Source organism: Cnephaeus nilssonii (assembly GCF_951640355.1).
Source record: "Cnephaeus nilssonii genome assembly, chromosome: 13".
NCBI lineage: Eukaryota > Metazoa > Chordata > Mammalia > Chiroptera > Vespertilionidae > Cnephaeus > Cnephaeus nilssonii.
The window spans coordinates 55,303,828-55,330,141 of record NC_137084.1 but is presented as its reverse complement, the minus strand read 5'-3'; positions in this window follow the sequence as shown (position 1 = coordinate 55,330,141).

Sequence of the window (26,314 nt, the reverse complement as noted above, 5' to 3'; positions counted from 1 at the left end):
GGAGTTCAGCTTAGGCACCTGGCTCCAAGTTGTCACTAGCTGCTTGTCATAAAGTTAAGGTTTTATTTTTCCTTGGGATAAAGAAAGTCAAAATGTATGTGATGGATTGTATCCGCTTGGCTATATCAAGGGTGTTTCTATCTTTGCAGTCTCTTTAGTGAATTGCCTGTGGTCCTCATTAGTCAGTTTTAATTTTTAATCACCATTCTTTTCTACATTTTTAGAGGATTATTTGGGGTTGGCAGATTTTAAAAAAAAGATTTTCCCCAACACCCATCACAGGTGGACATGAGGATCTGGGTGTCTTTGTCACCAACTTTATACAGATAAAATGACTCCCATCACAATTGTAGGAAAAGGCAGCAGAGTCAAAGCTGGGTTGTCATTAGACCTGTATTTGAGAGTTTGAGATGTACAGTAGTAGGTGTTCATTTTACATCTTAAAATGGAATTAAAACTTATGTGACAGTGGAGACGCAGGAATTGTTTTGTAGGCAGAAGGATAAAATTCTGAGAGTGTAAATCTCTTAGAACCCTTGGTGGTCAATCTTGTTCTAAGTCACAAATGATGGCAATGTGGGAGGACACTGAGCAGCCCGCTCTCCCCAACTGAAGAGTCCTTGCCCCTGAGGACCTAGACTGGGAGGCCTCGGGGTCACTGATTTTGCACAGGGGGATCAGAGCCCAGAGCTGTGTGATAGGCTACACAGCTGATACATCTCCTCCAGAGTCCCGCAGTGTTGCTTGTTCCAGTGATGTAGGTATTCATTCATATTTCCAAACATTGATTAAACATCCTAGGGGACAAGCTTCAGCACTAGGTGCTGAATGCATAAGCTGACTAAAGCGCAGGTCTTGCTCTCAAGGAGCTCACAGTTTATTGAAGAAAGACCCATAAGTGATTACAGCAGAAGGTGCTAAGTGTCGTGCCTGGAATTGCACACGAAGTGATGGGAACGCAGAAGACAACAGAGCCTGGGGCAGGGGCCGGAAGTCTTCTGGAAGATAGGACAGGTGAGCTCTGTCTTGAAGCTGCAAGTCCAGGGTCTGTAGTCTTGGCTCTCCCATTGCTTCCCTGCATCCTAGCTAATTCCTACAACCTAGATCCTCCAGGCCTTAGCTCATGGAAACTCCTCCAGGAAGCCTTCGGTGGCTCCGCACAGCTGAGATGCATCCTGCTCCTTGGTGCTGTCAGGCGGCCCTATTGTTTTAGTATTCAGTGTCAGTGCTTGCTTCCCTGTTCTCCCAGCCCCACCACACACTGTGAGCTACACTGGGGGAGTGACTTTGTCATAGTCACCTCTGTATCTCCACCACCTAGCATGGTACCTGGCACACAGGTACTACTTAAGAAATACCTGTAAAATAACTGAATGCTAGGTGAAAAGCAGTTATTGTGCTATGTATGAGGGATGGGGGAGGAGTTATTGATATTTGGCGTAGAACTGCATGAACATATGAAGGAAAACCTGAAGTATTTTGTGTGTAAAGAATGACAAATATCTTAGAGTGGCTGGGCCATACATTGCAAGGGAGTGAGTGGCAGGAGATAAAATTAGGACATTAAACAGAGACCCTGCTTCAGTCTTATGGTAAATGAAGTTACTGATCTCTGTTTTGCTTTGGCAGAGACTTGAGAATTGCCCATTGAAATCAACAGCTATCTAATGTAAACATGGTACAGACACTTCTCCCTGCCATGTGACCCATGAGTTGCAATATTTATAGTAAAATTCCGCAACAAATATAGTAGTGCTACCTGCAGCTCATTGTGAGCGTTCTACAGAAAGAGAGTTGTCCACCTCAGAGGAGCTCCTCATGCAAACTAGGTCCAGGAATTGGGCACATCATGCAGCCACAAAGATCTATATATACCAAGTTGCAGAAGGTCTGACAAGACCCTGCTTGGCCACTAATCATTTTCAACATAAGCTTTTTGATGGGCTAGGACTGTGGTGGTGCAGGATCAGAAGCCAGCTGTGGCTTAGTGTCTATGTATCCAGTCTGACCCAGTTTTGAGGCTGAGTATAGTATAATCCTTACTGGGACTAGTACTAGCCTCAGAAATGGTCTTGGGAGGAACCATGGAAGTTAGGCAGCTTGACTGAGATGGGGTCTGGATGAAGGGTTAGAGGACCTGAGGTCTCTTCTTTGCTTTGCCTCAAATGAGTTCTGTGTTCACTAGCAAGGCTTATAACTCTGTTTTTGAAAAGGCAATGAAATCTTGGCTGCTGAAGTCTAAGATAGTAAATAATCATAGTATTTTATCACCTATAAAATGCAGTGTTAAAACTGATCAAGCAGTCACCATGAACCCAGCCAAATGCCAAGGACAGTAGGGGTTACAAGGAAGTGAAACTTTTTATTCCTATCCTCAAGGTTCTTTTTGCTTTGACAGGAAAGGCAAAATCAACACACACGTAATAGAGAGCAATTAAGCATTGACTTTTAATGCAATCTGAGTTCAGATAGAAAAAAATCATTGAGAGATGGAAATGCTGATGAAGGCTGCAAACTAAATGGCACAAAATGAATGTACCCTTTCTTTTTTCTCTCTCCTTTCTTATCCTTCCTATTTCTATTTTTAGGAACAAAACAAACAAACAAACAAACAAAAAAACCCTCTCTATACTTATTCATCATAAAAACTCAGCAAGCTAAGATTAGAAGGGATCTGCCTAATTTGACAAAAATCATTTAGGAAAATCCTATAGCCAGTATCATATTTATTGGTTAACTTCAAGGTTGTCTGCTCTCACACTTTATACTCTACTGGGCATCTGAACAATGCAATGAGGCATGAAAAGCTAATAAAAGTCATGAAGTTTTGGGAAAAAGAAGTGCAACTGTCTCTTCTTGCAGGAAACATGATTGTCTCTACAGAAAGTACTAGGAAACTACAAAGCACCTAATAAAACTAATAAGTGAATTCATTGAAGGATACAAGGTCAATATACAAAAATTAATTGCAGTTTTATATACTAGCAGCAAACTTTTAGAAAAGAAAATATTTATAGTAGCTTCAAAGAAGGAACATAAAATGCTTAGGTATACTTTTAATATCTTAGGTATACTGTTTAATATCTATAAACTTAAAAGTGCTGAACTTTGCTAAGAGAATTTAAGAATATCTAAATAAAAGCTGGATACACTGTGTTCAAGAATTGGAAAACTCATTGTCAATTATTTCAAATTTAAGTTCTAGAATAGGCTAAACTAATCCAGAGTTGAAAAAATTCAGAACACTCTGGAGGGGTAGGAATGTTTGACTAGGAAAAGACAGGGAAATTTCTGAATTTGTAGAAATACTCCATTTATTAATAGAAGTGTGTACATTTGTTAAAACTCATGAAATTTTATATCTAAGATTTTGTGTTCACTCAATGTAAACTTTATTTAAGTAAATAATGTAAATCATATTGAATTTTAGTTAGCAGGTTTGCTTTTCCCTGTGGTACAGGGTAGCAATTCTGAAACTACTTTTCATGTGTTCTAAGCTTAAACAAATGCATATATGTATTGAGGAAATGGGAAGCAGTTTTCTCCATAGACGGGTATTCTTCTGTGTGTATTAAATATACATATATTCCTTGGATATGCCCATTAAGATGGCCTGAAAGCCATGACACATCAGCAGCAATGAGCACACGTTGAGCCCAGATCTTGATAAATCATCTATATCAGGCATCCTCAAACTACAGCCCACGGGCCACATGCGGGTGTTTTTGCCGTTTTGTGTTTTTACTTCAAAATAAGATATGTGCAGTGTGCATAGGAATTTGTTCATAGTTTTTTTTAAAACTATAGTCCGGCCCTCCAACGGTCTGAGGGACAGTGAACTGGCCCCTGTTTAAAAAGTTTGAGGACCTCTGATCTATATAATAAAAGCCTAAGCAACCGTTACAGTGGAACAACCGGTCGCTATGATGCACACTGACCACCAGGGGGCAGACACTCAATGCAGGAGCTGCCCCCTTGTGGTAAGTGCACTCCCACAGGGGGAGCGCCGCTCACCCAGAAGCTGGGCTCATGGTTGGGGAGCGCAGCTGCCACAGCGGGAGCCTCTCCTGACTCCACGGCAGCACTACTGAGCAGCGGCAGCAGGTGCAGTGGGCCAGGATGAGCACGAGCAGCACAGCATCCAGCTTCAATTCGGGCTCCTCCCTGGCCACCTGCCGCTTGGCACGCTGCTACATCCCCCAAGTGGTCCCGGACTGCGAGAGTGATGTCCAACTGCCAGCTTAGGCCCAATCCCTCTGTAGAGGCAGTCTGTCTGAACAACTCAGTGACTCAGGGAAATGGGTAACTCCAGGACTGAGGCAAGGGGTTATGAGTTGATCCTGGAACCTCTTCTTTTCCCAAGAAAGTAAGGACTTATTCAAAGAATCATAAGGACATTATAAAGGGACATCAGGGATAAGTTGAAGCAACTCCACTGACCAGATCTGGGACAATTTAGGCACCAAAGTAAATAAAAATAACAATGTATTTTAACCCACTGAATAAAATAAAAATTCATGAGTTTATACCATTATAAAACATGAGCAAATAAATGTGAGAAAAGGGATCACTTTTGGCAGAATTGCAATATAGATAGATGGATAAAGATCTAAAAGTAGAAGATCAGTGTTTGATGGGTATTAAAGATATTTGCATAGTCTCAGATTATTTTCTCACAAAAGACCTATTAGTTCCAAAGGAAAATGGTTCATTTATATTGGAGAAACCTGGTAGAAATTGCCTAAATCAAGTAATAATATTAATTTAATATCACCAGTATTAGGACAAATTGTCATTATGTGCCTCCTATGAGGGACATAGTATCAGTTTTCTAGTATCCTGACAAAAATGCGTAACATAAACCTTATCATGAGGAAATATAAGATAAACTCAAATTAAGAGGTATTCTACCAAATAATTGTTCTGCATTCAAGGTCAAGGAAGATGAAAAGGGGCTGAGAAATGATTGTAGATTAAAAGAGATTACTAAAGAAATGTGACAAATTAAAGGAAATGCGTGATTCTGGATTGGACCCTGAACTGGGGTAAAAGCTTATAGGATACTAGAGGCCCAATGCATGAAATTCATGCAAGGGTAGGCCTTTGCAGCCTCAGCTGCCTTGGCCCTCGTGGCCCCAGCTACCTCACAGCCCTGCGGCCCCGCCCCCCACGCACTGGTCGTTCGGAAGGTCGTTCTGCCATCCGGTTTAATTAGCATATTAGCTCTTTATTATATAGGATTATGGGGGACAGTTGATAAAATTTAAAATAGATTGTGAATTATAAAACATCGTGGCAATATTAAATACTTCAATTTTGGATAACTGTGTGATTAGAAAGAGACTGTCTTTGTTTTTAGGAACTACACACTGATCTTGTTCTTAGAAAATAGTTACATTTAGGGATAAATGAGAAAAATTTCTCCAACTTATTTTCAAATGGTTCATAAAAGAAAAATACACACACACACACACACACACACACACACACACACATGATAAAACAAATGTGCAAAACGTAAACAAATGGTAAACCTGGGCAAAGTATATACAGGATTTCCTTGTACTATTCTTGGAATTTTTCTATAAGTGTGAAATTATATTTTTAAAAATCATCAAAAATGTGGCAGGAAATCTAAAAAGTCAGGATAATTGTTACATGTTGAGGGAGAGGGAAGATGAGGAAATGCTATTGGGAAAGGGCAAGAGGGGCACATGGAAACTTGTCAGGTGACTGGAATTTTCTGTTTCTTAGTGTGAGTGTTAGGTACATTATTATTATTGTTATTATGGAAACTCTCAATATATGTTTTATACCTGTTTATGTAGGTGTGACTCATTTAATAATAGAAAATGAGACACTGCGAGAATAAATAATTACCCGAAATGATACTATTTATTTATGGTGAAGTCAGGGCTAAACCCAAATCTTTGGATTCTCAAGTCCATTTCCCTGCTAGGTGACAGTCTTGGAAATGATGATGAGGCTAATATACGCTTTGTCAGAGAACTTTTACATCTTGATCTCAACCAGCCATCCCTCCCTACATATACCTAAAAGGACATGTATACACAGAAAAATGCCCTGATTGACAAAGCAAAACTTTGGTGTTGGCTAGGTTCTTGATCCCTAGACACAATGCAATCTCTACACCCAAGTCTTGATTTGCGTGTGATCCTAATGGTGGTGAAAGTTTTCACCAGGCAGCACAGCCAGCAAGCAGAAGAAAAGGTCTATGTATATGCCTAGTCATCTACTGCTAAGGCCCATGTCTTAGTAAAAGCTGCCAATTAGGATCCTAGCCATCAAACAAATAAAAATGAAACTTATCCTTGAGAGCACAGTGGAAAGTGAATTGGGAGCTTGTTTTGGCAAACATATACCATTGTCTGTTCTTATGTAAAAGCTGTCCACAGGGCTAATGAGAACACAGAGGCAGGTACATAATTGAGACCCACCAGTCTTGTGAATATGGGCAACGTGACAGATTTGAGCAGCAGTATTTTGTGTACAAGTCCAATCAAAACATTTCTTTGTCTGCTTTCTTATTATGTGAGTATAAAAAGGTATCAACAGCACATTTAAGTTTTCCTGTAGGGAAGAAATATGCAGATCATAATGAATAGGCTTATAACCATATGTTTGTTCTCAAAAAAAATGTGCCAGTAGAAGAAATATTCCATTTTAAAGTTCTTGGTACCATGTGGTGGTGGTGGTAGTGGTGGGTTGAAACTTCTGGGGTGGGTTCTTTTGTATTCTTCCCCCCCCTCCTCATCTCTCACATTATATCTTTACATTGTTCAATCTAAAGCTTTTTACCACCTCCTCCCTGCTCCCACCCCCACCTTGCCCTTTGTATTTAGGTGCGGACTGAAAACACTTTCCAAATAATGTCATATTCCATTATACTTAGAGACAAAGGAAATGGTTGCTTAGCAACAAAGCCCTGGTAAAAATTTTGAGCATTCTTTTCCTTTTCCTTTCCATTTTAGAGCAATACTCAGGAAGCTGTTTGCAAAGAGATCCAGGAACAGGAGAACTCTGAAACAGGGAAGGGAGGGAGGAGAAAGGGGACGGGAAAGGTTCAAGTTCTTTAATCACAGTCTAAGCGTCATTCTCAGTGGCAACAGGAATAGAGACTTTGTCAGAGGTGTGCTGGAACACATCACTGTTCCAATTCCCTTCTGGGTCCCCAGATGTTTCCAAATCTTTAAGATGGGATTCTAGTCAATTAGCTGAGACTGAAGGACACTCAAGGAAGCCCAGCTACTCTTTGTCAGACTCTCCAAGTGCTCCTGTATGGAGGCTTTAGGCATAGCCTCGGAGTAGCAGCAGTTGAATTTCTTTTGTGTGTTAATAGGCCTCCTTAAAGCATCTCTCTGGCCTCTATAGGATAACTATTGTTATATTTCTATAGATTTTTCTATCAGGGACATTTTCCCAGATTATTAAATATTTCATGAAAATATGGTTTCTGAAGCTTACTCTGTAAGTATCACATGATTGACCTACATTCATCCCTCATTGTGCACTTAGTTTATTCTGAGCAATTTGCTTCCATTAATGTTGTTTCTATGAGTTTGCTCTTATATTACTCTTTTTTAAAAATATATTTTTATCGATTTCAGAGAGGAAGGGAAAGGGAGAGAAACATCAAGATGAGAGAGAATCATTGATCGGCTGCCTCCAGCACGGCTCCCACTGGGGATCAAGCTCATAACCTTGGCATGTGCCCTGACCGGAATCGAATCTACAGAAATTTTCTGATATATAAAGAGTAATATAAGAGCCCAACCTGTTTGGCTCAGTGGTCGAGCTATGACCTATGAACCAGGTGGTCATAGGTTCATAGGTCATAGCTCGACCACTGAGCCAAACAGGTTGGGCTCTTATATTACACTTTATATCTCAGAAAATTTCTGTAGACAGGTGGCTAGAGGTAGAACTGATATATATATTTAAATATCTTAATTTCTTTTAATTTTGAATTTTTAAAATACTCTCAATATTTATAAACTGATTGCATCCAGAAAACTTATAATATACCAGTAAATGTGTTCTGATTTGATGAAAAATGATATATTGATGGTATTATTTAGCTATTATTTGGTTACTAGTTAGGTTAAATATATATTTTCTTGTTTATAATCCATTTCTTCCTGAAGTTTCTGATCATGTTGCTGCACGTTTATTTCCTATTCTAGTGTTGTCTTTTTCAGTCATTTATGAAAGTTATTTATGCACACCCACACACAACATTTGCATACACATGTATATGTATCCTTTATACAGTGACTACTGAAATAAGGGTAGGAGAAAGAGGAGGGTCTAATGTAAAAGATATACACTTATGGTCCTATTTGTTGAAAATATTTCTCCCAATTTCTTATTTGCCTTTTAACTAATGAGATTTTTAAAAACATTTTACTTTATGGGATTTAATTTTTGCTTTATGGGTTTTATTTTAGATGTACAGTTTTATGTGTTTCTGCAGCAGTCAAAGAGCCTAGTGATGAAGAACAAAGGTTGTGGTATCTGATTCTCTGGGTTTGAATCTTGGCTCTGCCATCTCTATGCTGTGTGACCTTTAACATTTCTCTGCCTTACTTTTCTCCTCTATAAAATGGGCCTCTCAACTGCACCCAGCTCAGGGTGGGTGGGGAAATTTCACCAAAGTAATGCATATATAAAGCACATAGAATGATCTGGGACTTCCTAAGCACTCTGTAAGTTAAAGTAGCCAGTATCATGTAATAAATACACTAACCTATTCCTTTGTGATTTCTACCAGAGCTTTTATGCTCAGAAAGTATACATCCACAGGAACACTGTAAAGTGTTCATTTATAGCTTGTTTTATTTTCTTCATAATTTGTTTATACATTTACTTGCTCATTTTTTAATATTTAACTCTTTAATGCACTAGAATTTATTTTGAGTTATGGTGGAAAATTAGCTTGATCTCCCTGCCCAAATGTCAATTAATCCATCTCTTCTTATTGTTTTGTATAATTCAATGTATCATTTACCAAGTTTTTATATACACTTGGATTTGTTTTCAGATTATCTGTTTTATTCTGATCTGTCTTTTGATTTCTATTTAGTGCCATAGTGAAAAATATCAGTATAAGTTTAATATTTACTAGGTCAATTCTGGTCTCCTTATTTTCAAAATTTTCATAGCTATTTTTAGCTGTGAAGTGGTCCAGGTGATTATCTAAACCCTTTTAAAATGTTAAAAATATCCCTGGGATATTTAGTAGGACTATACAAATCTATAAAATTGATTTGGGGGAACTGACACTTTTGAACTATTTAGTTTTTTCATTTACAAAATATTTTATATCTCTTAACAGATTTTTATAGTGTTTTCACAAAGCTTTCCACACATTTCTTAATATTCCTAGCAGTGGACTTTTTTTTTTCTTATTGCAAAAATCATTTTCCCCCCTAGCATAACTACACATGGGAGGAAAACAGTTATGGTCATAATTTTCAACTCAACCTGGATTTTTCACCTACAGTGTCTTTTGATGTTAATTTGGTAAGTTGCTCAAAATGAGGGACTACTTGCCAAACATCTTTTTAAAATTTGAAATGGGGATACTCTGTATCTAAAACATTATTCTTCCTAATTAATAGAACTCATTTTTACTGTGTAAGGCTTACTTGCAGAAGTAGAAATGGTTTCTGCTATGGAGCTGACATTGGAGAATTCATTTAATGACAGCTGCGGAAATTATTAGGGATAATGGCTGAGGGACATGATGAGGCTCTTATTTGGGGCCTGACCTCATGTGGTGCCACAGCAGGTGAGCTCCAGGAAGTAACATTTGAGCTGAGCTCTGAGAGATGAGTAGGAATTAACTAGCAACCTATGGATGCTCCCAACAGAGGAGGGTGCCAGAATGCAGGCTGTTCAAGGAATTAAGCCAGGGCCTCTGTGGCTGTGACGTGACATGGAGGGTGAGATGGGAGTGACATTGGTAAGTCATTTGGGGTAGGGTCATACTATGGTTTTTAAAGCCTTAGGAGGAAAACAAAACTCATTTTGAAAAAATTAAAAACAGAAAAAATTGAAAACAGAACAACTATCCAAGTATCTAATACTACATATTTTTTCTCTTGGAAACCAGGATTATTCCCATGGTTATAAGAGCCATAGTCCTTGAGAAAATAGTCCTGTGACAGTTAGCCTTCGTTAGCCTGGAGGGAGGAAAACCCAGCTTCTCTTCAGATTTCCTGACAGCTTGTTGCCCTAATGAGTCAAATGCTAACCAGGCCAGCATCTGCCAAGAGATGGAAAAGGATAGGAGGCATTACTGACTTACCGTTCTGTTTGCAGCTCTCTGGTTAGCACTGTCACTGTCTGAAGCGAACTTCAACCTGTTTTGTAAAAGTAGTTGTCTGTGGCCCGAGCCGGTTTGGCTCAGTGGATAGAGTGTCAGCCTGCGGACTGAAGGGTCCCGGGTTCGATTCTGGTCAAGGGCACGTACTTCCGTTGCAGGCTCGATCCTCAGACCTGGTGGAGGCGCATGCAGGATGCAACCAATTGATGTGTCTTTCTCACATGATGTTTCTCTCTGTCTCTTCCACTCTCTCTAAAAATCAATGGAAAAATATCCTCAGGTGAGAATTAACAAACAAAAAGTAGCGGTCTGTGGAACCATCACACAGTCCCTTCTATGAATTTCAAGGCTGATACATACCAAAAAGGCTATGGAATGTCAACACCAACAGAGCCTGAAAGGCATCCCATGCTCTAATTGAGGAAAGAATAATTGCTAGGGTAAGGTTCCTCAATTTTGGCACTTTTGACAATTTTGGCACTTTTGACATTTGACATTTGGGCTCTCTGTCATGGGTGCCGTCCTATGCCTTGTGGAGTATGTAGCAGCAGCATCCCTGGTCCTTACCCACTAGGCACCAAGAGCAATCTCCCCCAGTTTTGACCACCAAAAGTCATCCGAAGGGCAAAATTGCCCAGCTTAGGCAACACTTGACAAACAGGAATTATAAAATCCTCGTTCTTCTCAGTTAAAACGTTTATACCCAGTGTTGTTTTGCCATGAATTCACTCTCACACTGTGACATTTGACAAATGAGATTCAGAATTATTACTAACTGCTAACTCTCTTATAGTGTACAAAGCAGTGCCTTATGTATGTTTTATTCATTTTTTAGCAGGCATTTATTAAATACTTGCTTTGTGTAGGCACTATGCTGGTGGCTAGAGCCACAAGGTCAAATGTCAACCTTACCAGGGGCCCAGACTATAGGAGAAGACACAATATAAGTGGCTGATAGAAATGTGACAGAAACCTACTGAGAGAAGAAAAGGAGGATGGTTAGGATCCCAGTGTGAGGGGTGGAGCTACAAAAAATGATAAGAAGTAGAAGTGAGACTCTGTGCTGAAACCTGAAACCTGGTATTTTTCAGTCTGATGGACTTGGGGAGCAGTAGGGGAGCTATAACACTTATAGCAATATTCTAGGACATGCATTATGATCATCTCTATTTTAAGGATGAGAAAACTGAAAGGTTAAACATTTTGTTTGGGACCATTTAGCTAGATAGCAACATAATTAACCTGTCAACTTATTTTCTGGATTTACATTGTTTGCCTTTTCCAGTTGAATACAATGGTATAAGAGAGACTCTGGGAATATTCTTGACAATCCTATCAAAACAAAAAACAACAACAACAAAAACCCTACAATGACAAAAATAATACTCCCTTATATTAGTATATTTCACAAGACATATTCGCAGACATTATCTCTTATGATCCTTTCCCCAGCCCTGTCAGTTAGGCAGTAGGTATGCATTATCATCTCTGCATTATAAGGAGAAAGGATACACTCAGGGAGTGTGTTTAGGTAGAGTGCTCACAGAGCATATTGCCTTTCTCAGCATGGATATGTATAGTTCTCATAGGGCAATGGAATGGCTCATTGTATTTTAGCACCAGGATACTTCCATCATTTTGCTACCCTTGAAAGCAGTTCAATTTCTGCACTTAGAGTTGAAATTATGGTGTCTCAAAGCTAAATTTAAAAGAGCAATTTACTGCTATCCCCAAGAAGAAACAGAACCAATCAGTGTAATAAAAAACATTTAAGATCATTCTGTGCTTTGTACAGTTGCTCCTGCAGTCATGTGGCTCATAGGGAGCTGCAGACTGCCTGTCATTGTGGAATATTTAGAAAGCAGAACAGTGCCTGACAGGAGGAAGGTACTCAAGCAATGTGTGTTATAAGGATAGATGGATAAAAAAAAATGAAGGGGGGAATGAGGAGGGGGATGGAAGGACAGCTGTTTCCAGGAATGAGTGATGTTTTTCAACATCTGGCCTTTCTTGTTTACGCTCCATTTTCTGGTAGGAGCCATCTCTCTGTCCCTGGTGTCCACGGGATTTCTAATCCCAGTTTTTATCTGAAAGGACAAGAACAGGTAAATTTCAAAACTATTTCTTAATTTTGTTTCTATTCTTGTCACTTTAGCTCAGAACCCTATCAACCCTCATTTCTGGTCTGTTAGCTAATGTATCAATTCGTTTATCTTCATCTTTGCCCCCATCCTATCTTGAGCACTGTCTTCAAACTGAAATTTAAATACTTTTTGTTGGTTTGTTTTGTCTTCCAAAACTTTCAATGGCTGAACAATAAAATGTCTTATTCTAACTTACTAGGCCTCCCACCAGGAGGTTCTACCTATTTTATTTCTGCATAAAGCTACTCAAACCTGAATAGTCTATTGATTGTTCCCAGAATGTGTTTTACATATCACCTCTATCCTTCAGTATTCATGGAGAACCTTCTCTTAAGCTGTGTGTCTGATCATGAGTATTCAGAAAGAGGCAGAATTGAAAAAATCAAACTCCTGTCCACAAGGAGCTCAATTTCCCTGGGAATGCAGATGAGCGTTTTATTAGAGAGTGAATGTGTGGCAACAGAATAAGGACCGGATCCTGGAGGAGCTCGGGGAAGGACCACACCTCGACTACATCTAGTGCTTTCTTCTTTGGGTCACTTCTGTATCTATAGCTCAATCCTTCCCGTATTACAATTTCACATCTACCCTATTTTGTAATTATTCATCAACCTTGAAATCAGAGATACACTCTTACTCACCTCTGGCTCCTCAAAAACCAGTTCAGTGCCAGACCACCACACATCAACACAACAGTGAGTGGTCACTGGACACATATTCTAGCCAGGCCGAGTGTTTTACACACATTTTTCCCAATTGATGTTGACAAGGCAGTAGGTATGATTAATGTATTAGTGATATCCCTATTTTACATCGTTGCCCAACTACAATGAAGGGCAGGAGTCAGGATTAGAACCCAGTCCATCCTCTTAATCCCTTCCAGATATTAGCACATAAATTATTTACGGATGGGTGAATGAATGTTTTTTTTTTTCTCTGTGGTGGTCCCTCTTCCCCTAAGACTTCCAGAGCCTTGGAAGAAGTCAGACACATTCAGAAGTTACTTTATTTTTCTTTAAAGTAGGTGTTGTTGAAGTCGAATTGTTAGAAATGAAATTAGACATTCCAGAGAAGCCGCAAGCGCCAAGGTGCTGGGACAGATAAGCATGAGGAGCACTGAATGCAGATGCCGAGAGGGCTGGGAATGGAGCCCATGCAGTTATCTGTGGGGAAATCACATTATGTGTTCTGTTTCATGTGACCAATAAAATAATGAGACCACGTGACAGTTCCAGGGGAGAGAAATGATTGCTTTCTGGAGGGCTCCACCAACGTCCCCTCCTCCCGTAGCCAATCCAGCTGCCTTACTGTGTCCTCTCTGCTGAGACATGATTCCTCATTCTTCTCCAAATGCAAGATACTAAAGGGCCGGAATTTTAGGGGAGAAAGCTTGCCTGTGTAGGGGGAAAATGAGCTGTTCTGGGTTTGGCAGGATCTGGCAGCTGTTCCATATCAGCCACTATAATGAGATAAAGGAATGGGGATTGTGCTAATAAGCCGTACTGGTCAGCAGGCTCCTCCTCCTCCGCTTATCGGACATGTCTTTGGGCTCTGGAGATATTTTATAGCCTTAGGACTTTTAAAATCCTCTGATGGTGCTTGTTTAACTGAAGCAAACCTTGAGGATACACTCTAGGTCAGAGCTGTTCAGAGCAGGGTAAAGTGGAAAGTTCATGGAAACTGGATGTAGGAAATGCAGGTTTGACTATGTCTTGGCCTCTTACCAGCTGTGTGAATCTTTCTGAGCTTCAGCTGATTGTCTGTAAATGAAGATAAAATACTTGCCTATAGGTTCTTATGATAATTACATACAACTTTACTTGTGAAAGAGTTTAAAACATGAGACTCTGTGTTTTCTCTTGTCTTTACATGCCCAGTTGAAACACACTAAAAAATAATAATAATAATAAATTAATTAATTAATACCCAGTTGGAGAATCCTCCTACTCTCACCCTGACCCCAGTGCATTTTAATGGAGACTAATCATTGCTGACTGATTAAAAAAAAGTGATTAGGGCTAAGCCCCTAAAGCAAAATTTGTGTAATAAGACCCTAAAACTATAAATTTGTAAATATCTCTAGCCTCTCCCCTTGGCTACTAAGAAAAATTCTGACATTATCTACTCTTCTGGGATATGGTTGGTCAGAGCCCCCTTTTATGGTGTGAAGACCTCCTGAAATTGATGAAATACTCGCTGTTTTTCTTTCTCTTGTAACTCTATAACCGTGATCTATTATACTTGTTACACTAAGAACTGAATATCATCTCAAATTAATTAATGCTACAGAGTGCAGTAAGAGATGATGATATGTAATTATTTAAAAATACTATGAGAACTGTCTCTGTCCCAAAACTCTACTTGTTTTCTGTTTGAAAAACAGAAAAGGACTTGTTCATAGAATCTGCCTCAAAACAGCAAGAGACTTGCGATTTACTGCAGCCTACCATTTGTGCCCTCCCGGATATATTAAAAGACAGGACTGAGCTAGCCCATAGGAGGCCTTGGTACAAGGTTTACCCTGAGTGAGAGCAGCCCCACAACTCCATGAGCAGAATGCAGGTTCCATTCCAGCCCTTCCCAGGTCAGTGCTGTAGTACAGTGGTTGGCAAACCGCGGCTCGCGAGCCACATGCGGCTCTTTGGCCCCTTGAGTGTGGCTCTTCCACAAAATACCACGTGCGGGCGTGCACGTACAGTGAGATTGAAACTTCGTGGCCCATGCGCAGAAGTCGGTTTTCGGCCTGGGCGAGTCTATTTTGAAGAAGTGGCGTTATAACACTCAAGGGGCCAAAGAGCCGCATGTGACTCGTGAGCTGCGGTTTGCCGACCACTGCTCTAGTACAAAATCAGGTGGCCCTGATTGATCAGATGACAGCACCCCCTTCTCCTGCAAAGCCTTTGTCTGCTGGTGTCAGCAGAGTGATTGTGGGTTACATATAAACCTCTATGACTTTCTTAATATCAAGTATGAGTCAAGGATTGCTCACAATAACAAAGAAATCATACTGATTAAGGTATTAATAAAAATTTATTGAGTACCTACAATGTGCTGTTGAGATAGTAGATGCTCTTAAAAATATTATCAACCTGAGTGGGGAAAAAGAAGACATATGTAAAACTTTAGACAATAATGAAAAAAATATATATTGTCAACCTGGAGGAAGTTATCAGTGTCCCTATTTTACAGCTGAAGAAATTGTGGTTCAGAGGTGAAATAAGATGACACAGGAAACAAATATCAGAGCCAAAGTTTGACCTGAAGGCTTCTTATAGCATCCTACTGCCTTAAAACTTCCTCGGTGTAATGTTGTCAAGTCAATTCCCTTCATCAGGGCTGCTCCCAGGTTAAAATATGGGTTGGTATATAAATTATTCTTCCAGGGCAAAAGCGTGGGGCATAGACTGACACTAAGTTGTACAATGTGGCTTTAATTTGATTAACTTTTTTCTTTTCTTGATTTATTATATCTTCACTTCTCAATGAAGAGTGCTAGTTAGAGAAAATAAACAATGATCCATTTGATCTATTAGCATCCATCAGGCAATGTACCTAATAAGAAATCTATTTATTCATTATGTTAATCATTCAATTCATTAACATTTATTGACATCTTATTTGGGGATCACTCGCTTATAAAGATAAGAAATGGGACTGAAATAAAGTATTTTAATCAAGTAGGAAATATAATTATGTAGATACATGATTATGACTCTTATCCTTCAAAATTCTCCCAAGGTGTTTTCGTATCGAGAAGTCTGAGTTATATTAAGTACTTACCTGTTATTTCTCAGTTTACCCAGCAAAAGCCACTTTGCACTTCTTTGACCCTGACTGAGTACTGTGCTTATTGCCAAAAATCTATCATTACAGTAGGGGGATTAAATACACAAGTTAGTTTTAGCAAATCATGAGCCACTCTGATCTGATGGTGGGAAATAATACTCAGTTAAGTTGCTGAGCATGTGTAGGTAATGATTCCTCCAATGCAAACTTTGGGTGCTGTTGATGGATGGAAGGAGATGTGGATGCTGGGAGCCTAACCAACAAGGTCCCCTGCATAAATGGGGGACAGCAGAGACTGACGGGGGGACTCCAGAGTCCTTTTCCTTTGGAACTGGGCCAAGAGTCGGGTTCAGGTCTAACTTATATTTTGTTTCATTGGTCAAATAAATTTCAGCTTTAAAAATGTTTTTAGGAAGAGATAATGCTGCTTTACTTAAATGAAATGAAATAGTTATTTTAGAAGTGCTTTAAAAATCTGTTTTTAGTGTCTAAGATGAGGCGACTATACCATATATTGCCCATGTTTCCCTACCTGTTGGTATATTTATCTATGTTTTTTATACTACTTTTTGTTTTCTGCTTCTTAGAGTCCTCCTTATTAAAATTTATATCTATAAAAACCCTAAAAATAATGTTTATGAAAAAACATGCACCATTTTTCTCTTCAGCAATAAATGCAGAACAATATTATTGCTTGTCAGTAAAGACAGGTGTTTGTATTGACTGGGTATCTGTGGAATATGTTACATGTGCTGTCTCATTAAATTCTCCCTCCAATTCCATGAGGCAAGTGCTATTAACCCGGCCTTTACAGATGGGGAAGCTGAGTTGAGGTATCTTCTCTCACATTAGTAAACAGCAGATACAGATTCAAAGCCAGGTCAGCCTCACACCACCTCTCTGTGCTTTTGTCAAAGAAAATCTGTCTCCCCTCCTCCCCTCCCCCCAAGCAGAAGAATATTTGAGTTTTAAGCAAATATCCCTTTAAAATGCAGGCTGTCTGAAGAACTATTTTCACTGTCTCTAGCTCTTGCATAGCTGTTTATATGTCTCATATTTAAGACTTCAGAGTTGAGCCTAATCATCTTGCCATCTGCTCTGAAATGATGAGCCCATCTGTCTAGATATTCATGACAGTATCTGATGTACTTATTCTATGAGAAGACAATGACTTTTGAAATACCAAATTTGAATACGTCTGATTACAACATTGTGTTAGGCTTAAGAAATTCAAAGCTGTTTCCATATAGTTGAATGATAGCTCAAGACCCAGCATTGGATAAGGTGAAGGTGAGGTAACCAAATTGGAAAAATCCAGGTAGCCAAAAGTTGAGTTGGGGATATTTCAGATCTGGTTTGGTGGCCAGTGTCTTAATTATTCTTTTATGTTTAGTAATACACAGTCTCTAGAAATTTTGGAAGTAACAGTATTATACTTATATAGTGTTTTACAAAGTGCTTTCAATGTCATTACTCCTGTACTTTTCATTTAATATAACTATACATTATTATTCTTAACTTTATTCTACTCTGTTTTATTCCATTCTAGATACTTTTTCTATTTTCTAAATAAACCATTTTCTAAGTGGAAAATACATGAACTATGGTAGGATCCTGCCTGGGGACAAAACATGAGATATTAACACAAAAACAACAACACACAAACCATCAAGTGATGCCATTACACACTTCTTTATTATTATTTTCGGTCACATGAGATGAAACAAACAGGCCCTGGATTTTAATGTGTGTTGACTCATGAGTGATGCCTCCGTCCATTAGATCTCACCATAAACATCTCAGGCCTTCTGTGGCCACACTGTTGAATGTAATGACCTTTTCTAAAGGAACCACATTTATTTAACCCATGAGAGCTTACCAAAGTGTCAACTATTTGTTGAGTGAGTCAAGTAAAATTGCTTTCTAAAATTCTTCTACCTTCTCTAGTCTTTGCTAACCACTAGATGAAATCCATTTTTAAATCACACCCTAATGGCACTTTGTATGTCCCCATTGTGTTACATCTCATCGTTTATAGGACAGTCACCAACCAGTCTTTGAAGGTCTCCTGAAGCCTGTATCTCCTGCATATTTTTATGTCCAGGACTTGAAAAATACTAAGTTCTCAATAAGTTCTGGCTGAATAGAGTGAACAAATGAATCCCACAAGCAAAGTTTAACTTTATGTTTGAGTAACTGGGGATCTCAGGTTATCAAATAGGCTCATGGCCAAAGGATAGGGCCTTGTTACAGGATCTAGTTTAGTAGAAACATCTGTTGTATATTTCCTTTTGTCTTTTCCTACCCAACTCCTGCAAAGACATCTCAGGCCCGGAAACACTTTTCTTAGCCCCTGTGTTCTGATGGAGAATGTCCTTTCTGAATAATACCCAGCAGATTCCCTGTGCCCTGCGTAACCAGACAGACCCTGCTATCCTGTGCTAGGTTGTCTCCACTGCTGTACCTGTGTAGTGCCAGTATTTCAGTTACCTCAGCCCTTGCCTCCCTCTCTTGTATGTTCCACCAGTTCTTGCTGAAGGAGGCAATCTGAGCAGCTGTCTTTGTATCAGCTGACCGCTGCCTCTGTCTAAAAATAATTGGATTAGTGTGGAGTGGAACCCAAGCTCAGCCAAAAAGAATCATTCATCCAAAGGCAAAAGGTGGGAATCTGAATACAAGCTCTACTATTTTTTTTTTTCAAGTAGACTTCGTATTTCTAGTTCCCTTTCTATTCCTCCTTTTATCTCTTTTATCTGAGAAACCAAGACTTGCTTAGGATGGAACACCAATTATAATCAGAAAAACTGGTAGTAATGGTGGAATTTGGAGGGAGGGTAGAGAGTGGTTTCAGAGTTCTTAATCCTTCTAGAAGAAAACGTACTTCATACCAGATGGTATCTTGTAGCTGAGCAGAAAAGCAGTGGAAGAAAGACAGGATACTGTTGCATCAATGAAACAGCACTAAGCGCTTGAGAAAGGGGCCAGAGTTCAAAGCCTGAGCTACTTGGGTTTGGTGGTCCGGCTTATCCATAATCAGCACCAGTGACCGAGCCCAGGGCTTGGAGGCTAGTATGAGTCCTTGTATTGTGTAATTTTAGGCAGTCACTTGGATTCTTGGATTATCAGTTTCACTTTCTTTTAAGTATGTGTTATAATAGCTGTCTCCCTTTCCTGATGAAGTTTTTGGTGAACATCAACAGAAATAATGCAAAGTAAATAAAACCTAATTGATAGAATAATATGAACATCAGGGTTATTATATAAAACAAAACAATCAAGTGGATGGCAAGGGGATAATAATGTGAGATGGAATTTTGTGCCTCAGTGCACAGGAAAATCAGACAGGAAGACAAAAAGTATTCTTTCAAATTTAATATTTGTTTCAGGTGCACAATATAGCGGTTAGACATTTAATTTACAAAGGGATCCCTCAATAATTCTAGTACCCTCCTGAAACCATTCATAGTTATTACATCATTATTGCCTGTATTCCCTATGGTGTACTTTGCATCTTATGACTATTTTGTAACTTCTTGCTCCCTTCACCTTTCCCGCCATTCCCCAACCCCTCCTTATCTGGCAACTCTGTTCACTATGTCTATGAGTCTGTTTCTGTTCCTTTATTTGTTCTTTAGACTCCACATATAAGTGAAGTCTGACTTATTTCACTTATCATAATACCCTCTAGGTACATATGTGTTGTTACAAATGGTAAGGTTTCATTATTTTTTTATATCCAAGTAGTATTCCATCATATATATGCATCCCATCTTTATCCAATTATCTATTAATGGGTATTTGGGTTGCTCCCATATCTTGGCTACTATAAATAACACTGCAGTGGACATAGGGGTACATATATCTTTTTAAATTAATATTTTGTATTTCTTTGGATATATTCCCAGAAGTGGAATTGCTGGGTCATAGTAAGGTAATTCTGCCTTTAGATTTTTTGAGGAACCTTCACACTGTTTTCCACAGTGGTTGCACCAATTTGCAATCTCATCAACAATGCTTTTCTCTACATCCTCATCAACACTTGTTTGTTGATATGTTGATGATAGCCATTCTGACAATGATAGCTATTTCATTGTTTTAATTTGCATTTCTCTGATGATGAGTGATCTTGAGCATCTTTTCAAATGTTTGTGAGCCATCTTTACTTCCTGTGTAAAGAAATATGTCTATTCAGGTCTTCTGCCCATTTTTTTAAAAATTGAATTATTTGGGGTTTTTTTGGTGTACAGTTGTTTGATTTGTTTATAAATTGTGGATATTAGCCCCTTATCAGATATTATCGTTGGAAAATACGTTCTTCCATTCAGTAGACTGTCATTTTGTTTTGTTGATGGTTTCCTTTGCTGTGCAAAACCTTTTTAGTTAGACGTGATTCAATTTGTTTTCTTTTGTTTCCCTTGCCTGAGGAAATGTATCAGAAAAAAAAAATTACCAAGAGCAATGTCAGAGAGTTTACTGCCTGCGTTTTCTTCTAGAAGTTTTATGGTTTTGGGTTTTACACTTAACTATTTTTTTCCTTCTTAATCACCACACGAGCTTAATTTTTCCATTGATTTTAGAGAGGGAGGGAGAGAGAGAGAAACACCGATCAGTTGCCTCCTATAAGCACCCTGACCTAGGATAGAACCCACAACCTGGGCATGTTCTGACCTAGAATTGAACCTGTGACTTTTTGGTGTACGGACAATGCTCCAAACAACTGAGCCACCCAGTGAGGGCTTACATTTAAGTCTTTAATACATTTTAATTTATTCTTGTATATGGTACTAGAGGCCCGGTGCACGAAATTCATGCATGGGGAGGGGGGATTGTCCCACAGCCCAGCCTGCACCCTCTCCAATCTGGGACCCCTCAGGGGATGTCTGACTGCTAGGATCAAGGCTAAATCAGCAGTTGGACATCCCTCTCACAATCCAGGACTGCTGGCTCCCTACTGCTCACCTGCCTCTGCCTGATTGCCCCTAACCACTTCTGCCTACCAGCCTGATCACCCCCTAACCACTCCCCTGCCAACCTGATCAATGCCTAACTGCTCCCCAGCCGGCCTGATTGCCCCTAACTGCCCTCCCCTGCCAGTCTGATCACCCCTAACTGCCCTCCTCTGTAGGCCTGATCACCCCCAACTGTCCTCCCCTGCTGGCCTCGTCACCCTCCAACTGCCGTACCCTGCAGACCTGAGTCCCCCCAACTACCCTTCCCTGCAGGCCTGGGTCCGACCCCCCCAACTGCCCTCCTCTGCTGGCCCAGTCACCCCCCAACTGCCCTCCTCTGCTGGCCCAGTCACCCCTAACTGCCTTCCCTGCTGGCCTGATAGTCCACAACTGCCCTCCCCTGCAGGCCTAGGTCCCCCCCTAACTGTCCTCCACTGCAGGCCTGGCCCCCCCCCAACTGCCCTCCACTGCAGGCCTGGTCCCCCCCCAACTGCCCTCCACTGCAGGCCTGGTCCCCCCCACCAACTGCCCTCCCCTGCAGGCCTGGTCCCCTCCAACTGCCCTCCCCTGCAGGCCTGGTCCCCCCCCAACTGCTCTCCCCTGGAGGCCTGTGTTCCCCGCAACTGCCCTCCTCTGCTGGCCTGGTCACCCCTAGCTGCCCACAACTGCCCTCCCCTGCAGGCCATCTTGTGGTGGCCATCTTGTGCCCACATGGGGGCAGCCATCTTTGACCACATGGGGGCGGCCATCTTGTGTTTGGAGTGATGGTCAATTTGCATATTACTCTTTTATTAGATAGAATAAGAAGGTGGTCTAGTTTTACTTTTTTTGCCTGTATCTGTCCAATTTATCCAACGTATTTTATTGAACAGACTGTCTTTACCCCATTGTGTATTTTTGTGTTCTTTGTCAAATAGTAATTGATCATATAGTCATGGGTTTATTTCTGGATGCTCTATTCTGTTTCATTGGTCTATGTATCTGTTTTTATGCCAGTACCATGTTGTTTTGGTTACTATAAACTTGTAGTTTAATTTTATATTAGGAAGCAGGATACCTCCAATTTTGTTCTTCTTTTTCAAGATTGCTGTGGCTATTCAGAGTCTTGTGGTTCCAAATAAATTTTAAGATTTTGTTTTAGTTCAGTGAAAAATGGCATTCATATTTTGATAGGAATTGCATTGCCTCTCTAGATTGCTTTGGGTAGTATGAACATTTTAACAATGTTAATTTTCCTATCCATGAGCTATGTTTTCATTTATTTATTTGTTCTTCAATTTCTTTTTTCTAATGTCTTACAATTTTCAGAGTACAGGTCTTTTACCTCTTTGGTTAAATTTATTCCTAGGTGGGGTTTTTTACATTTTTTAAAATGTAATTGTAAATGAGATTATTTTCTTAATTTCTCTTTCCAATAGTTAATTATTGGTGTAAAAAATGCAGCTAATTTCTAAACATTTATTTTGTATCCTGCTACTTTACTGAATTTATCAATTCCAGTAGTTTTTTTGGTGGAATCTCTAGGATTCTCTCTATACTGTATCATGACATCTACAAATAAGAATAGTTTTACCTCTTTCCAATTTGGATGACTTTTATTTCTTTTTCTTGGATTTCTGTGGTTCAGTCTTCCAACACTATGTTGAATAAACGTGATGAAAGTGAACATCCTTGTCCTCTTATTTATTATCTTAAGGGAAATGGCTTTTAGTTTTTTTGAGTCTGATGTTAGGTGTGGGTTTGTCCTATAAAGTCTTTTTTATGTTGAGGTATGTTCCCTTTATTCCCACTTTGCCAGAAGTTTTGTCATACCTGGATGCTGGAGTTTGTCAAGTGCTTTTTCTGCATCTATAATAATCTATAATAATAAAAGCATAATATGCTAATTAGACCAGAAAGCTGAACGTCCTTCTGGACAAAGCTGTGGCAGCTGTGAGGGCCCAGGGCAGATAGCTGCAGTGGCCGGCAGCAGCAGTGGGGTGATGGGGGCGGCACCTTCCCCTGATCAGCCAGGTTACCTTCCATCAGTAGGACATCTCCTGAGGGCTCCCGGACTGTGAAAGGGGGCAGCCAGGCTGAGGGATGCCCCCCCACCCACCCAGTAGACAAATTTTCATGTACCAGGCCTCTAGTCTATTTATGTAATCATTCTGTTTATGTGGTGTATCACATTAATTGATTGTGGATATTGCACCAATCTTGCATCCCAGTAATAAATCTCACTTGATCATGGTGTATATTTTTAATGTATTGCTGAATTCAGTTTGCTAATATTTTGTTGAGATTTTTTTGCATCTATATTTATCAGGATTATTGGTCTATAATTTTCTTTTTCTATAATGCCTGTGTCTGGTTTTAGAATCAGTAATGCTGGTCTTCTCTCCTCTTGAATTTTTTGGAATAGCTTGAGAAGGATAGGTAATAATTCTTCTTTGAATATTTGGTAAAATTCAACTGTGAAGCTATCCAGTTCAGGACTTTTGTTGTTTTTTTGTTGTTGTTTTTTTAATTACTCATTCAGTTTTATTGGTAGTAATTGGTCTGTTCAGTTTTTCTGTTTCTTCTTGATCCATGATGTTCTTTGAAGATTGTATGTTTCTAGGAATTTATCAATTTTTTCCAGATTGTCCAATTTGTTGGCATATAGTTGTTTGTAGTATTTTTTTTATAATTCTTTCTATGGTGTCAATTTTCACTTCTATTCTTTCATTTCTAACTAGACGTTTGGTGCATGACATTTGTGCACTGGAGGAATGGTGGGGGGTGGTCCCTCAGCCTGGCCTGCACCCTCTCGCAGTCCAGGATCCCTCTGGGGATGTTTGCCTGGGGAGCGGGCCTAAGCTGGCAGTCAGACATCCCCCGAGGGGTCCTTAGCATTGGCGCAGAGGTGAGAGAGGCTCCCGCCACTGCCACTGTGCTTGCCAGCCATGAGCCCAGCTTCTGGCTGAGCAGCACTCCCCCCGTGGGAGCACACTGACCACCAGGGGGCAGCTCCTGCATTGAGCATCTTCCCCCTGGTGGTCAGTGGATGTCATAGCAACCAGTCATTCTGCCATTCGGTCAATTTGCATATTAGGGCTTTATTATATAAGACTAGAGGCCTGGCACATGGATTCGTGTACCAGTGGGGTCCCTTGGCTTGACCTGCAGGATCGGGTCAAAACCGGCTCTCCAACATTCACCAAGGGGTCCTGGATTGCAAGAGGGTGCAGGCCAGGCCAAGGAACCCCACTGGTGCATGATTGGGGCTGGGGAGGGATAGTGGGAGGGCTCCAGGGTGTGTCCAGCCTGTGTCACTCAGTCCTGATCGGCTGGACCCCAGCAGCAAGCTAACCTACCAGAGCGTCTGCCCCCTGGTGGTCAGTGCATGTCATAGCAACTGGTCAACTGCCCCCTGGTGGTCAGTACACATCATAGTGAGCGGTTGGAGCACACTTAGCATATCATTAGCATATTACACTTTGATTGGTTGAACAGATGATCAGACCCTTAGCATATTAGGCTTTTATTATATAGGATTTTATTTACTTGGATTCTCTCTCTCTATTTTTATGAATCTGATTAAGGGTTTGTCAATTAGACAAACATATTTTAAATGCACACCCATGCTTTGCACTGCAAAGGTTGTTCAAAGCCCTCAAGTAATGACTATTAATTACCGGAGGCCATTCTTTCTTCTTTGCTTCATAGATCTAGTTTCTCCTGTTATTATTCAGTCAAAAAGAAAAACATGGGTAACAAAAGGATAGTATGATTTTTACCTACAATGATTCTACAGTAAATTAAAGCTTTCAACATGTTATGCTTAAAATGCTGATTATGTTTAGTAATCATTGCTCTTCAAAGGTGAAAAAAATGGGAAGAAGGGTGAGAAGCAGGTGATGAAAGGAGGGGAGAGCAGAGGAAAGGAGAGAATAGGAGAGGACCAGCCTTCTCCAAAAACTTAATGTCCCTTATTCCTACAGCACCAGGTTCAATGTGAAATATTATTCTTTAAGTTTAATGACCTAAATTATTTTCCCTTGAGCTCAAGTACTTCTTCACTGAGTCACTTTCTAAAGGAGATGAATACTATACTTTTGGATATGATTTTAAACACCATAGATTGCATTTTAGATTTTCTTAAGTTTCACATTAAGTGTAAGAGTCTTTGCCAACTGCAGACAATTATATCCTTTTTTATTTCACAGTGAAAGAGCAATGTAATTTGAAAAAGATTGTATAACTCATTTTTTGTATGCATAAATCTGAAGTATGGAAAAATTTTCTCTTCTAATAAATTATTGGTGCTAACACATTCCCATCCCCAGCATCTCAATGACTTTCATTTTCATTACAAGGTAAGAGTCTTACATAAATGCCTCCTCTGTGGGCCAGGCACTTAATATGACCCCAGGTAAGCCTAAGAAAAAGTTATCATGTAGATAATATTTCTCCCCTTTTAAAGACAAGGAGGCTAAGGGTCTAAGAAGTTAAGAATTACACTGAACATCCTAGGTAGTACATGGCAGAATTTGAACCCAGGTAGTTCTTCCCTTCAAAGCTTCTTATATGGCAATATTCTATATGGCAATATTCTGCCATCATTTGGGAATAAAATAAGGGAGAGTTATTTATATTTTAGCTGGAGACAAAATGCTGAGAGTGCAAAGTTAAACACCTGTCAGTCTCTTTCCTCAAGGCATTTATAGTCTAGTAGTGGAAATAGATGCAAACATAAATGAATAATTACAAAATTCTTTGATAACAAAATAGTAACACTTAGTGTATTGTATTTGTAAAGCACTGTTCTAAATGATTACCTATGTTGACTCATGTGTACAATGATAGAGGAATGCATGAAGGGCACAGTAGCCAAAGAAAGGAAAGAATGAGGTTTCCTTGAGGGGCTCCACTTTCTATCAGAAGAGGAAAATACATTAGAGCAGACACAGAGGATGGATGAGTCCCCATAGGTCTGTTTGGGTGGAAATACTGCAGGTAAAGTGAATATATGTGCAAAGGCAAAGAGATGTGGAAAAGCACAGCCTTTCTGGTGTATGGAGGGCGTATGCTCCAGGGCCATATGGTACACCTCCTCAAGTCCA